The 14,347-nt window shown below is 49.7% G+C and overlaps 1 protein-coding gene and 1 long non-coding RNA gene across 3 annotated transcripts in view; one reads left to right on the top strand and one right to left on the bottom strand.

Annotated features, from left to right (window-relative positions):
- The window catches only part of LOC148532613 (uncharacterized), a 78,489-nt gene extending 71,328 nt beyond the window's left edge, over nucleotides 1–7,161 (bottom strand). The window contains exon 1 of the long non-coding RNA XR_015877710.1: nucleotides 7,075–7,161. This is a non-coding gene — a long non-coding RNA (uncharacterized LOC148532613). The remainder of the gene's footprint in view (nucleotides 1–7,074) is intronic.
- The window catches only part of ADAMTSL4 (ADAMTS like 4), a 210,893-nt gene continuing 202,223 nt past the window's right edge, over nucleotides 5,678–14,347 (top strand). For both annotated transcript variants that reach the window (XM_088467660.1, XM_088467661.1), the window contains exon 1: nucleotides 5,678–6,121. The gene's annotated coding sequence lies outside the window, so the exon portion shown is untranslated. The remainder of the gene's footprint in view (nucleotides 6,122–14,347) is intronic.

The raw sequence follows: 14,347 nt of genomic DNA, 5'->3' as shown, positions 1-14,347 counted from the left end.
TGACTTGTGATTCTGTGAGGAGACCTGGAAAACATGCCCTGTTTTGGGGTCCTGAGGGGCCGAGTTTGAGAACCTGTGCTCTATATGTTACGTCGTCATGGCATGGAGTAGTAGGTATAGGTAGTATAGTAGAGTTTCCCAAACTCTGCCATTACACTCCAGGTTTTAAGAATATCCATGCTTGAGTCCAGGTGCTTAAATCAAATTGACTGAGGCAGGCTCAGACTGGGCTGCCGGAGAATCGGGTAATTCCCCGGTGGGCCCCACTGCTTTATGGCTCTGCCCCTTTCTATAGTGGACGGGGCTTAGTGAGCCGTGATGGGGGGGTGGGGTGGGCGTGGGGTGATGACTGTGCACTGGCAGTTTCTGGGCAGCTGCTGAGGAGCCTGTTTCCAACTGACAGTGCACCGTGGAGGGGGAGCATAGGGGACACGTTTCCCGGGCGCTCGTCTCACAGCAGGGACAGTCATAATGATCACATCATGTGCTGCTGCCTGCTGTCCTCCATATGTCAATCACACTCACCTTCCTCCCCGAGCCTTCTTTCTTGTCTGAAGCTCCGCCCCCTTTCCTGCTTTAGCCTATCTCTATCATTCTCATCTCCCTGAGGCCCCGCCCCATTCCTTCCATTACTCTATCCCTCTCTTTCTACAAGTGCCTGCCCCTCCTCTACACTACCCCTGGGCTGTCTCTATCCTTCTCTGGAGCTCCACTGTGAGCACTGCAGAGACCAGAGAGCCTCCTGTCAGCTGAGCTAAGTATATGGGAGAGGGAGGGGGAGAGGAGGCATAGGCGTCTTTATAAAGGGTGCAGGGTGCAAGGTGTGCGGTGCACAAGGGCCCCTGGGTCCAGGGGGCCCACACCGCACACCCTGCACCCTATTGTTAATAAATACTTACCTCTCCACAGATTCTGATGTGCTGCTCTGCAGCAAAAAAATCACTGGGAAAATGGCGGCGGCCATTTTCCCGGAGACCCGCGCTTGAAGCCAGAATCTACTGCGCTCAGTGCGCCAACAGAGAGGAGGGGGCCCAAACGGAGGCTGCACATAGGCCACCTCCTCTCTTAAAACGCCCCTGAAGAGGGGAGAGCTATTAACCCCCCCCCCAGCCGTCCCATTCTTGCCAGGATTGTCCCTTTTTTTTCGGGCACTGTTCTGCCATTACACCCACAGGCCGCAGTATCCTACAGCTGTAGAAAGGCCCTCTCTCGCCACTGCTCTGCATAGGATGAATTAATGCACTACACATGCGCATGGTATCTAAATAGTGCAAGGGAGAGCCTTGGGGAAGGCCAGCGGCTTGGGAGTGCAGTGGAGGTATGAACACAGACACATGTAATACAGTCCCATTGGATACACAGATTAGATGCCTTGGCACTTCGTGGACTCAGTGAGTCCTTAGATTTACATTGTTGTCTGTCATTATTTATTTACATAGATTTTTTGCATTATTTTGTACCTGCAGTTACGGTAATGCAGCAGGAGGCATGCATTACTAATCCGAGCTGCATTGTACAACGCAGTATCGGATAATCTGCAAGAACATCGGCCGGCTAAGTGACCCATGGGGTCACGCAAGCCAGCCACCGCAGATGAGAGAAAGAGGTCAGGAAATCTCGGTCAGCCAACGAAGATCCTGGCCTCTTCCCTCCCCCCCCCCCAACAGTGGCGACATGCCTCCATTTTTGGAAACTGAGGTTGTCGCTGCCTCCTCCCTGCCCACAGACGGCAGCTGGCTGTCAATCACTGCCTGCTTGCTGCTGGGCTGCGTGTGATGACGCAGGACCTGTACTGCACATGCGTAGTATGAGTCGGGTGCCTGCACAGATTCGGCGTTTAGCAGTGCACTAGCACGCACTGCTGAATAAGGGCCTGATTCAGAGCCATTCGCTATTTGCGGTCGTTCGTTCAAAAACAAGGGGTGGCTATTCAAATGATCCGTTCGCAAATTGTAGTCTGTTCACGCCTCTAAGTCTGAACGAGCGAGCAAAACATACGCTCGTTTATTTGTTAAAAACGCCCCCTGGCCGCTCGCATCCTACGTCATGTCCGCTATTTATTAGATTAATCGAGTACATCGACCAGCGTATGAACTGCTCGCTATTCTTGTGGTTGGTGTTTGCTACCACAAATTTGCGAGCAGTTCTGGCTATAAAATAACCCAGTGACGTGGTCAATGACGCTGCTGAATTAATTATGCACACCCATAATACGCCCGTTTTGACCTTTAAGCACGCCTGCGTTCGGATCTCCACTCCCCATTTTCAAGCACCTTCCCCTGTTACCACCCACATACGCCTCATTCTGTCACTCAAAATAGCAGGCACTCGCTATATAGCGTACAAACGATTTTTGGCCGCACTGACTGGTTCGCGCATGCGTACTAAAAACCGTACGCATGCGCAGATGTGCAAACATCGCTCGGAACGAGCGTACTGCCGCTAACGAGCGGCTCTGAATGAGGGCCTAAGGCTCTTAATACATCTTTGGGGGAGCATATTAGTGAACCAGCTCCTACATTTTTGTTTTTATTGCTGCCTGGCAAAGACACCCTGGCCAAAAGGGGGAGGCTCCGGCAGTCACCATTCAATGCCAGGCTGCCTGTCATTCCACATGCAGAGATGCAGCCCGCAGCTCTGTGTCTGGTTCCGTGAGATGTGCTAACCATAATCTGGCCAGGCTAGTAGTGAGAGCCTCATTTTAAGGGGTTGTGAGTCCCTGCAGTTGGATCAGCAGTTATGCGACTGATGCCTGGGTCTTCTGGTGTGTGATCCCCATCAGCCACACCCTCACATTGCACCCACTCCCCCACCTCAGATGTTGCCACTGTCAACGCACAGAAGCAGGACTGCATGAGAGGATCCTTCAAGACTGATAGAGCCTTTCTGAGGCCACGGGCTCATCTCAGATACAGGGCCACCGAGAGGCTGGTACTACTTACCCGGGCCCGGGCTTGCTGGAGGGGCCCAGCGCCGCTCCCCCTCCTCTTACATCACAGCAGCCCAGCACATGCTGCTGTGTGCTGGGCTGCACTGCAACAAGCAGCCGCAGCAGTCTCATATGCCTGTGGGGGGAGGGATCACACTGTTCACACCCCCCACTGGCTATGTGCTAGGCTGAGGGGCTCACAGCTCCCCCCTCCACAAGGCACAGTGACATTTCACGGTGCTGCAAAATTGTTTGTTTGTTTTTATCCCTAAGGGAACGTGGCCACTCCTCCCGCTGTGAGGTCACGCCCCTTTATCCGCTCATATAGCACCACTTATGATATTATGGGGTGGTAAGCAATGAATAATTTATCACGCACAGTTACCTGTGTGAGTATGAATGGAGGGCATGTGCTGGGCCTAAGCTGGACCCTCCTTCGTTGCTTTGGGCTGGCTCTAGCGGTGGATAATACAGCTATGGCGGGCCACTTGCGCGGTCGTGACTTTCGCTCCCGTAACCTGCGGCAGTCGTGCCTTTGGATCCATTTGGCCAATTCATTGACTAACACTTTATTAATGTCAGAGCCTGCCCACGGGAACGGTCCTGCTAGTGAGAAGAGAACTTAAGTAAACGCATACGATACGATTATAGTATTCATTCTAGCTTCTTGATTAGGAAAGGGCGCCGATCAAGAAGCAGGGCACATCTGCACACGCTCCCTGTGCATGCCCGAAAACAGCCTAGCGGGAACACCTTACTATTCTTCTAAAGGGATTACATACAGTATTATTACTTCGTAGACTAAATAGGCAGGGCCGGCTCCAGGGGTCGGAGCACCCTGTGCCGGCTCTCTCTAGTGTGCACTTACATCGCACATGGGGCGTGACCTAATTTCCATAGGCCACGCCTCCTATGTGACATTATTTGGAGGTGTGCCTCCAAACGTCAGGCTGGGGGGGAGCCTCACTAACTGGGCTTCCCCCAGCCCTCTCCGGTGCGCAGCATCCATTCTGACTCCGGGGTCCGGCACTGCCGCGGCGGTGGGGGTCCCCAACCTCCCGATTTGACCACCCGCAGGCCACTTCGGCCCACGGGTGGAACAGCAGGACAGTACTGTCCCGATGAAATCGGGATGTTGGGGAGGGTCACGCCCCTGTTCGACTGCACTGGTCGAATACCCCTAGAGCCGGCCCTGTAAATAGGGCACAGATTATTATAAAACGATGCCGTGTCCTTTGTGGGATGGCCATGCCCCTCCAATTGCTAACCACATCTATCCATCGCCTGGTCACGCCCCAGTGAGCCCCTTCCATTGCATTCCCCTGGTGGGCCCTTCATGCCTGAGGTACAAATTAAGGCCCTCATTCAGAGCCGTACGCTCTGAGCAGAGCGCATGCTCTGAATGAGGGCCGCCCTCCATAAAAATGGAGCGTCCTCCTGGACGCTCGTATAGCTGTGGTTCACCACCCACAGCCTATACGAGCGTGCAGTTTGATGGCCGCGATGGTCGTGACCATCGAAACTGCGAGCCGGAGCCTGCGGTTGAGGTTTTCAACGGCAAGGCCCGGAGTGATTTTGGCTCTATCAGAGCCAAAATCACTCCCACTGACATCACTAGTGATGTCAGTGGGCCGGCTTCTGACGGTAGGCGTTCCCTTGGGAACGCCCCCGTCAGGGAGGCGCACCCCCAGCACGCCCACCAAAGGGGGCGTGCTGTCAATCAACATCGACATCACACCCCCTTTGATCAGACACAACGAGCGAAGGACTTTCCTTCGCTCGTCGCGTCTGGCGCATGCGCACGACGGAGCTCCCTCCGTCGTGCGCATGCTCAGTGCAGACCATCGACCCACTTGCGAGCGGACAGCCGCTCGCGAATGGGTCTGAATCAGGCCCTAAGTCACCTGTGCTTAAGCATGGATATCCTTAAAACGTGGACTGTAATGACAGAGGGCTTGATTCAGAGCCGCTCGTAAGCTGCCGCTCGTTCGCTCTGAGCGATGTTCGCACAACTGCACATGCGTATGGTTCGCAATGCGTATGCGCAAACCAGTCATTGCGGTCGGAAATCGGGGCTGCTAATTTGATTGACAGAATGTACCGTTTGTGGATGGTAACAGGGGAAGGTGCTTGAAAATGGGGGAGTGGAGATCCGAACACAGGCGTGCCTAACGGTCAAAAAGGCGTTTAATGGGAGTGCATAATTAGTAAAAGGGCGTCATCGACCACGTCACTTGGTTGTCTTTTAGCCTGAACTGCTCGCAGCGGGAAGTAATTCCTACCACAAGCACTGCGAGCAGTTCAGATGCCTTTCGATGTTCCCGATTAATTTAATAAATAACGGAAATGACGTGTGATGCGAACGGCAAAGGGGCGTCTTTACAAAATAGCGAGCGCATTTTTCGGACGCTCGCTCAGACATAGAGGCGTCAACACACCGCAAGAGCGAGGGCTCAATTTAAATATCCGTCCCCTTTTGAAGAACGAGCGTCCGCAAATAGCGTCCGGGTCTGAATCAGGCCCAGAGTGTAGGAAACGCTGTCCGTATACATTAGTGATCAGTACTTACTGACATGCACAATGATTGATCGTTACAATGCTCCCAGTAGTCCTGGATGAGGGGTGTGTGTGAGGAGTGTAGGCTGGCTAACACATATGAAGGTCTCTAGGTCCTGTGCTGGTGCTGTCACTGGGAGGGAGGAGTAGTCCAGTACAGAATCCCACCAGGCACAGAGGACAGGGGGGAAGAAGAATGGATGCAGGCAGCAAGCTGCAGAATTAAGGATTGCATTCCAGAGGGGAGTGAAATTGATCAGCTTCAGGGAGACAGGAGAGGGAAAGGGAGGTGCCTGTGGCTGACTCACACTGAGTGCACTTTAGCTGCGTGCAGAGGGACTTTCTTGTAGCTGGAGGTGAGAGGACGGAGTTAGTTCTAGGAACGCTGTGCAGCCTGGATGTGTGTATGGACTGACTCTAATGCAGCAATGTCAGGACAGTAACCTCATGCCCACAGGTCCTGCTGCCCCCCATGTGTTCTACTTTCCCATGTCAGGGCAACCACTTGGATTCTAAAAAGTTTTGCTATTTTGTATTTTTTTTTTTTAACCAACAAGGAATTAATCCCCCTGTGCTGGGATTCCGCCCCCTGTCCTGTCACTTGGGCTCTGCTGCTGCTGAATCTGCTCATTGAAGGTAAGTCACTGCTTTGTGCTTATAATGGTAATGAATCTCTCCTGTGGTTACAGGGGTCATACAGCCTGGTGACCACTTTCTTTGTACTGGTTTTGGAAACCCTATTGATGAAGTGGTGGTTTTCAGTTATTGGGGGAGAAAAGCTCTGCAGGAGTTGGGTTACCCCCTATGAATAACACTGCAAGGGGCAATTAATTTGGTCTCTTTTGTGCCTCTAAGACTGTCCCACACAGGTTAATTAAAGTTACAAGCTTAGAAAGCTTCCTATTTATAAAGTGGTATCTCCGGCTCTACGTAACCCAAAGTGCATGTGCGCTATAGATAGGATTACCTTATGTACCTGATGTACAGGTGGATCCTTTTTTGTCTAGCTGCGTTTGCCTCTTAATGCTAATGTTGCAACCATTTCTGTTCATCCTGAGACACCCACTTGCATCGGCGCTAATCCGTCTCTGTGCGTCTTTAAACGGCGCACCCTCGGTTGCAGCAGCAGCGAAGCTTGCACCAGCCCTGCGCTGGTGCAATTTCACAGCCTTTACATGGCATGTACTAAGCTTGGAGAGTGATAAACTGGAGAGTGATAAACGACCAGCCACTCAGCTCCTAACTGTCATGTTACAGGCTGTGTTTGTTTCTAGAACAGCCACAGATATTGCACAGTTTGGGAATATTTATGTACCTTGAAAGGGTCTCGTGACAGGTTCTCAATTGTTAATTGGTTTTCAGATTTTCGCAGAGTAGAGTCGTAGACTACCCAGGCACTTCAGGGGTTAAAACACCTGCGTGTCTCCCTCAGTTGTAAATGTGCCCTGCGGAGACTGGGTACTGTGGATGAATGATGTCTGCCTAATACTCCCTGCAGAGTGAAATGTACGCCGCTACGCACTGTCTGTTACGATTATTTGGACTTTAGCGTGGATTGATGAAAGCATGTTTGCCATGTGTTTGGTTACCTGACATATCTTGTCCGGCCTCATTTATGCAGAGTCCATATTGCGCTGTTGTATTGTGAGCTGTGAAATCCTTGGAGCTACAAGACCCTGAGCCTAGAGTGCTGTGACACTGATGGGGAAGGAGTCATTATTGCTGTGTGCCCTGGGTCCAATTGTAAATAACTGGAGTAAAACTGGCCTGGTGAAGATTAAGGCCAGTCCTCAATACCCCAAACAGATCACATTTCCCAGGTCACCCAGCAGATGCACAGGTGTAGTCATTACTCACTGAGCTAATTATTTCACAGGTGATTCTGTGAGGAGTCCTGGAGAATATGCACTTGTTGGGGAGCTGAGGACAGAGTTATGTCAGAGGTTCCCAAACTCTGTCCTCAAGGCACCCTAACGCTCCAGGTTTAAGGATAACCATGCTTGGGCACAGGTGACTTAATTAGTAACTCAGTCTTTTGATTTAACCATCTGTGCTCAACCATGGCTATCCTTAAAACCTTGACCATTTTGGTGCCTTGAGGAACCTCTGACCTGTGTACTAACCTCATTCACTTTAATATATAGCCCTAACAACTTACTGCCAGACTCATTTACTAACCTTGGTCACTTGGGGCTTAATTTAAGAACCTACCCTCCAACATGACCCGTTCCATTAGGTACAAAACTCTCTGCTCCTGGCCTTCCCACCTAATGTATGGTTGCAGTCACCTGTGTTGAACTAGGTAATAGATGAGACAGGTGTTTCAGCACAGGTGACTGCAATCATACATTAAGAGGGAAGTCCAGGAGCAGAGCATTTTGTACCTAATGGAAGGGTCATGTTGGAGGGTCTGTAAGAATGAGCCATAACCCCTTTAGTACTCGCTAAAGGGGTTATGACCTCAGTACTGTACTTAGCAGACATAAGCTTAGCTTACCACTGTTTATGGCTGCACCACTTTTGCTATATGTAGTTGTTAGCAGGACAGGACCCATTGCCGGCTTTGGGAACCCAGCAAACAGCCTTTCCAGCTTCAGCAATGTCTTTCAGGCTCTGCTGGGTTGACTCACAATGCCTATGAGTAGAAGGCATGATCATTATTAACAACCTTCCCTGTCAACACTAGGCTTCTGGGTGGCGGGCACCATTGGACATGTAAGTAACGGCAGTTACCAGCAGTATGCTTGTAAGTATCATTGTTATATACCGCCGGTATGTAGATTCGTTATTAAATGGAGCCCTCACAGGCTAATAAACAGCCTTGGCACTCAGTTACTGGATGCTGGGTAGGTTAAATATATACTTTGGCAATAAACTGTCAGTTACGCCAGGTACACACTAGATGATATGTCCTGTATTCGGCAGAATGGATCCTTCTGCCCCTGCCCGCATCGGCAAGTGTGTATGCACTTGCCGATGCCGGGTTCCGTAGCTGGAGATGTCGGGCACACCAGACATCATCTAGTGCAGGGGTAGCCAACCCTGGTCCTCGTGAGCTACCAACAGTGCATATTTTCCAGTTCTCCTCACAGAATCACAAGTGAAATAATTAGTTTCATCTGTGGATCTTTCAAACGTGTTGGTTGAATACTCCTGTGCACCAGCTAGGTTATCTGGAAAACGTGAACTGTTGGTCTACTGTGTACCTGGATTTACGCTCGTTCATCTACAGCAGGGGTTCCCAACCACGGTCCTCAAGGCACACTAACAGTCCAGGTTTTAAGGATAGCCATAGTTGAGCACAGGTGACTTAATTAGTACCTTAGCTATTTTGATTTAACCATCTGTGCTTAAGCATGGATATCACTAAAACCAGGACTGTTAATGTGCCTTGAGGACCGAGGTTGGGAATCGCTGATCTACAGTGATCTATGTTGTTAGCACCAACTATATATAAGTCACTATCGATATCACTTTAGGGGACGCACTTAATTGACCTTGGACACAGAGCGCTACGTTTATAGTGCGCTCGGGGATTGTGTACTGTGAATACGCAGAGTGCGGCCTCATCAATAAGTCAGATCCGCAGTCGCTGCGTTTACATTCACCACTGACAACCACCAGCTGTGAAGTATTAGTCGTCTTTACGTGGTGTCCTCACTTACTATAACAAACCGTCACTTGTGGTCTGCTTAACTTGTAGAGGCTCAGTGGAGCGCATAGGCTTATGTCTGATATATATGTGTATATAGATAGATAGATCATGGGCTTCTTTTCCCAGCATGTACCCACAGAATTACTGCTATGCCCAATGAGAATTCTGCAATAGTTGATAGAGATCATTGGGCCTGTACGTATACCCGATGTCTTACGCACATCTCCGATTATTTTTTTGGGGGTTCTGCACATGCGGGGAGTGTCACCGGGCCCGTGACACCCCCCATTTTCTGGAAGCGCTGACGCCAGGGTCTGCATGTAGAGGGCGCGTATTTCCTGGCCTCGCAAGCGACAGAGGGCGGGCAGTCTGAGAGAGCTTCATCTTGCTCATATGACCGTTGCTACAAACAATGCGACCGATGGTCGTGATGTTGATCCGGCACTGCGTCTTTGGATGCAGCACTCGGATCTGCGATGCCAACTGGAGATGTCTTTTACCATCAGACGCCTATTTGGCACTGTAGCTGTGTCCAGCCCTGAGGACCTGATTCAGCAAAGCACGCAGGCAGCTCTGCAATAGCCATCCTTGTAATGATGCAAATTCAGCAGGAGGTCGCAGGCTGGGATCACCATTGCGACAATAGATGGTGGCCAGTGCCGGGCAGGCGGCCAGCTGAGTAAGCCTCAGCTTACTCAGGCTGGTCGCCTTGCGAGCCCAGCAGACTGCGTATGTCCATGCCGTCCCTGTGTTGGTCACTCCCAGAAAACGTGGCGTACACTGCCTGTTTCCGGGTTCTCCTGCTGCCCCGCTCCCCTTAAATGCCCCTATGCTTGTCAATCAGGCAGAGGCATTCAAGGGCTTGTGTATGTCTTAGTAAGACTCACTCTGCACACTCACAGAATGGGCGGAATTCAATCGTTTACGTGGTCCGGATCTCCAGTCTAAAGTGACAGGAGATCGCGGGGCGCTATTCAATTGTTGCCGTTTTTCTCGCTGATCGCGCCCAAAGTGGTCGGGTTTAGCCGCATAAAGCAGTTACCCCCGAACAAAGTGCTGGGCGCAACCACGAATAGTGATGTTTGGACGCCCAAACAGGTCACTTTTCGCACATTTCCGCTAGCACCCCTCTGGGGCTGCGAGCTCAAATGGAGCGCTGGCAGCTGATCGCGCCCGACAGGAGCAACAATTGAATAGCTCCGTCGGGCGCAAAGGGGGCTCAAAACAATTGAATTCCGCCCACTGAGTCCTGTGCACACGCCGATTCCCGATAATCGTGAATCTGCTGAGTCTGGCCCAGTGTCGCTGTTTGAGATAGTATGGGGCATGTTGGAAAATCCGTATGGGTCCGTGGGAACCAGAGTCTGCCCCATAGCGGGACCCATTTTCACCGGTGACTCTGTAGGATTAGGTAAGCAGGCCTGATATTGTTTTGTATACATGTAAGAGACTCTGGGCTGGGAAGGGGCAGAATGTGCTGAAATGTTTTATTATAGATATGATCACTGTCTGTCTAATCTGTAGCACACGTTAGTGAGATAAATGAGCATATTTATAAAGACAAAATCTTTGCAGTATGTCCCCAGAAAACACCCGGGCTGCCCACAGATACTAAGGATCCCCTGAATGAACGTACAGGGCACGACAGCGGGTATTGGAGACACTGCGGTGCAAATGGAGCACAAATATCAGCCCCCATAAGTCTGTAACACATCGCGGGTATAGAGGGGTATTCAATATGAAAAGTTAACTTCACTGTCGAAGTTTACGTTTCATATCTGAGTTTTTACCTGCGTTAAAGTATCGGGCGCGCTCCCGCTTATCCCCGTATTCAATATAAAAGTAACGAAAACGGGAAACTCCGAAGTTGGATTTGCGTAAAGTTGCGAATTTTTCCTTAAAAAAAATTGTAAGACCCCCCTAAAGTTGTAAAAACATGGGGGATCACTATGGGTACCCCCGGTTTAGCCTTTAAATGAAAGTTGGGGATTTAAATAGCCGCAGCAGGTGTTTTTTTCCCGACATTGAAGAAGTGATGCAGAAGAGCACTTAGGTTATTTTGTTCGTTTTTTTTAAGTGGTCCCATCAAATTTGGGGTACATGAAAATGGGTACTAGCATATTTTTATGTCCCTAAATTAAGTTTTTAAAAATTCTGCATTTGTGCACCTGCCGCTATAAATCTAGTCTAGAAAACACCTGCCGCATACTTGCAGAATAGCCCTGAACCTATTTTCCTATTGTTATACAATTTTTTTTTTTTTTCCCTTTTTTTTTTTTTTTTTTTAAACCCCAATTTTTACATTAATTTTTTGGGGTGTCCCTATTTTTTTTTTTTTTTAAACTTTTTTTGACACAGTTCTTTTTTAAATGTCATTCCCAGGGGTGCAGGCTATTTTTTTTAAGCCTGCACCCCTAAACCCCAATTCTGCACTTTTTTTCGACACCTATTCAATGGTGAAAAGTTATCCCCGTTTTTTATCAAAGACTTTTCGAACCTGCGATAAGTCTTTGAAATTGAGTACGGTGTAAAAGTAAAACCTGCGATAATGACGTCAAAAGTGCGATATTAACGCAAAAACGATGTTATCGCTCCCATATTGAATACCCCTAATAGTCTCCTATCAGAGCCCCTGTCCCTGGATGGGATTTTGTCATTGATTCATTTCTTATCGCCGCAGTAAGAAATGATAATTATCAAGACCAAGCTCTAATTAATATTCCCCAATATGAGGAATTCCGCCTGTGAGATGATCTAAGACTTGTAGGTAAGTTTATGCTGATTAGCTCCCTCCCCTGGGGGATCGGGGTTCCTGGCATGTCTGCTACTTGTTTGTGAGTTATTTATTTCCTTATGCCTCAGGTATAATGCAGTATAAACACGTACAAATCCCCTGATGTTTGCTGGACTGTCCTGGCATTCTTCTCCACCAGCAATGCTTATATAGGGCCGAATCCTTCTCCTACTGACCCTCTGATGGATGTCAGTCTGTACCGACTGTATCATAAGATCCAAACTACCAGCTGTATAGGAATGTTTACTGCTCTGTATGCATAGATCAGGAACAGTGATCAGGTGGGCTAGCAATCTGTCTATGTGCCTTTATTACAATATGTGGAATTAGACTCTGGAATCTGAACCCAGCCAGTGTCATGGGGTATTGTATTTATTGTGTTTGTACATTACCTTTGTATTGCTATCTGTCCGCTTTACGTAGCTGTGCAGAGATTTGTGTGGTAAGGATGGGTTATTATTATGCAAAGGAGATGTTTTTTTTGTTCGGGATGTTGGACAGATCTGAGCGTTCCCTATGCTTAGCTATTTGGTTGGGCTTATCTGATTGTCTGCCTGCCTAAACTGCTAATGGCCGTCTCATAGCCTTTTAGCCTCACATGGAAGAACAACACAAGTATGGACAATAGCTATAACGTTGGAGGCAGGGGGTAAAATGAGCTATGACATGTAGAGATGGTGCAAACCTGAATCGTCAATTGTCACACGAAAGGCCTGGATTTAAGCACCTTGTGATTCGTTATAGTCTGTCTTCAGTGGAGTTAATGCACAATGCTCCTACCCTACACTGTGGCACAATGGTTCGGAGAGTTACTGCCTCACAGCACTGAGGTCTTGTGTTCGATTCCCACCAATCGATGTGTGGGGGTTTATATGTTCTCCCGTGATTGTGTGGGTTTCCTCCAGGTGCTCCAGTTTCTTCCCACAAGCCAAAAACATACTAGTAGGTTAATTGGCTACTGAAAAATAACCTTAGTAGCAGGGGCGTATTTAGAGAGGAGGGGCCCGTGTTCACTCACCGTCCGGGGCCCCCTCCTCTCTATTCGGCAGCTGCGGCACCCTGACGGGTTCAGTAGACTCCGGGCGATAGTCTGTGCCCAGAGTCTACTGCGTATGCGCAGGGCACCGAGAAAATGGTGCGGCCACCATCTGTCCACAATTTCCCTACTGTGCATGCGCAGAACGCTGGCCGTGGCAGCCCTTTTCCAGGCGTTGTGGGACTTCGGAGATGTAAGTATTAGAAAGTATGGTTGCAGTGTGGGCCCCCAGCGACCCGTGTACACCGCACACCCTGCACCCATTATAGATACGCCCCTGCTTAGTAGGTACAATTGTGTAGTAGGGAATATAGATTGTAAGCTGCACTGGGGCAGGGACTGATGTGAATGACCACACCAAGTTTAACCACGCAAAGCGACGTGACCCATCTAAAGTACTGCTTGTGGCACCCAAACTCAGTCGGAGAAGGCCAGAAATGTGTGTTCCCGTCGCTGTGCGCCTCTAAATGGAGCAACAATTGAATTGCTCAGTCGGGTGCCCATTAGTGAAGGCGTCCTATGAAAGAATTGAATCGCCCCCCCTTAGAAATGCTAAATAAGGGGAAAATAAGTGCCCCAATCTGTCTGCAACGACCCCGTCAAGTAAAACGCAGGTCACTTCCATGTAAGCTCTGCTCACTTTGAGGTTCTCGAAATCGACTGTGCCTCCAAAATCTGTACTATTGGTTGGAGCGGTTTAAGGGTCTGAGTCAGAGCCACTCGCTCGCGCTGTGCATTCGCAAGTGGCCCGATGTTCTGCGTATGCGCACGCTTTGTTCTGCGCGTGCGCGAACTACCCACTGCGATCGCATCCCTCTCGCTCGCCCAGCAAAGATAGCCCAGGGTAATGAGCGATAGGAGAGGCCTTTTGTGGGTGGTAACAGGGGCAGGACACTAATAACGGGGGCTGGAGATGCGGCCGCAGGCGTGCCTGAGTGTTTCGACGCCGCTTCAGAGGCGTGCATAATTAACAGGCAGCATCATAGTACACGTCACTTGCCATTTTTTTACACTGAATTCCTCGCAGTGCTTGCGGTAGGGTAAAGCTTCCTCCAGCACTGCGTTAGCATCCGATGGTGCTCGATGTACCAATGTTTTTTTAATACACTTCCTGGAGATGACATGTTGCTGGTGGGCGGCTCTGCCTGTGCGATTGGGCGTACGCATACACAAAGTGGCCGCTCGCTAAGACATGGTGGGCGTGCTTATGCCATGGCGAGCGATCGCTTCCCTTGGCGTCACTTTGACAAATTTGCATTCGCATCTAGCGAGCATACGCAGATAGCGAACGGGTCTGAATCCGGCCCTAAGACCTAAAGTAGGTCGTTTTAGACCAATACTTCAAAAACAATTGAGAAAAGCTCAATGAGAAGGAAG

This window comes from Taudactylus pleione, unplaced genomic scaffold, assembly GCF_031769625.1.
Source record: "Taudactylus pleione unplaced genomic scaffold, aTauple2 ptg000073l, whole genome shotgun sequence".
Lineage (NCBI taxonomy): Eukaryota > Metazoa > Chordata > Amphibia > Anura > Myobatrachidae > Taudactylus > Taudactylus pleione.
The sequence above is the reverse complement of the archived record's forward strand: the minus strand, read 5'-3'. Positions and strand labels throughout refer to the sequence as shown.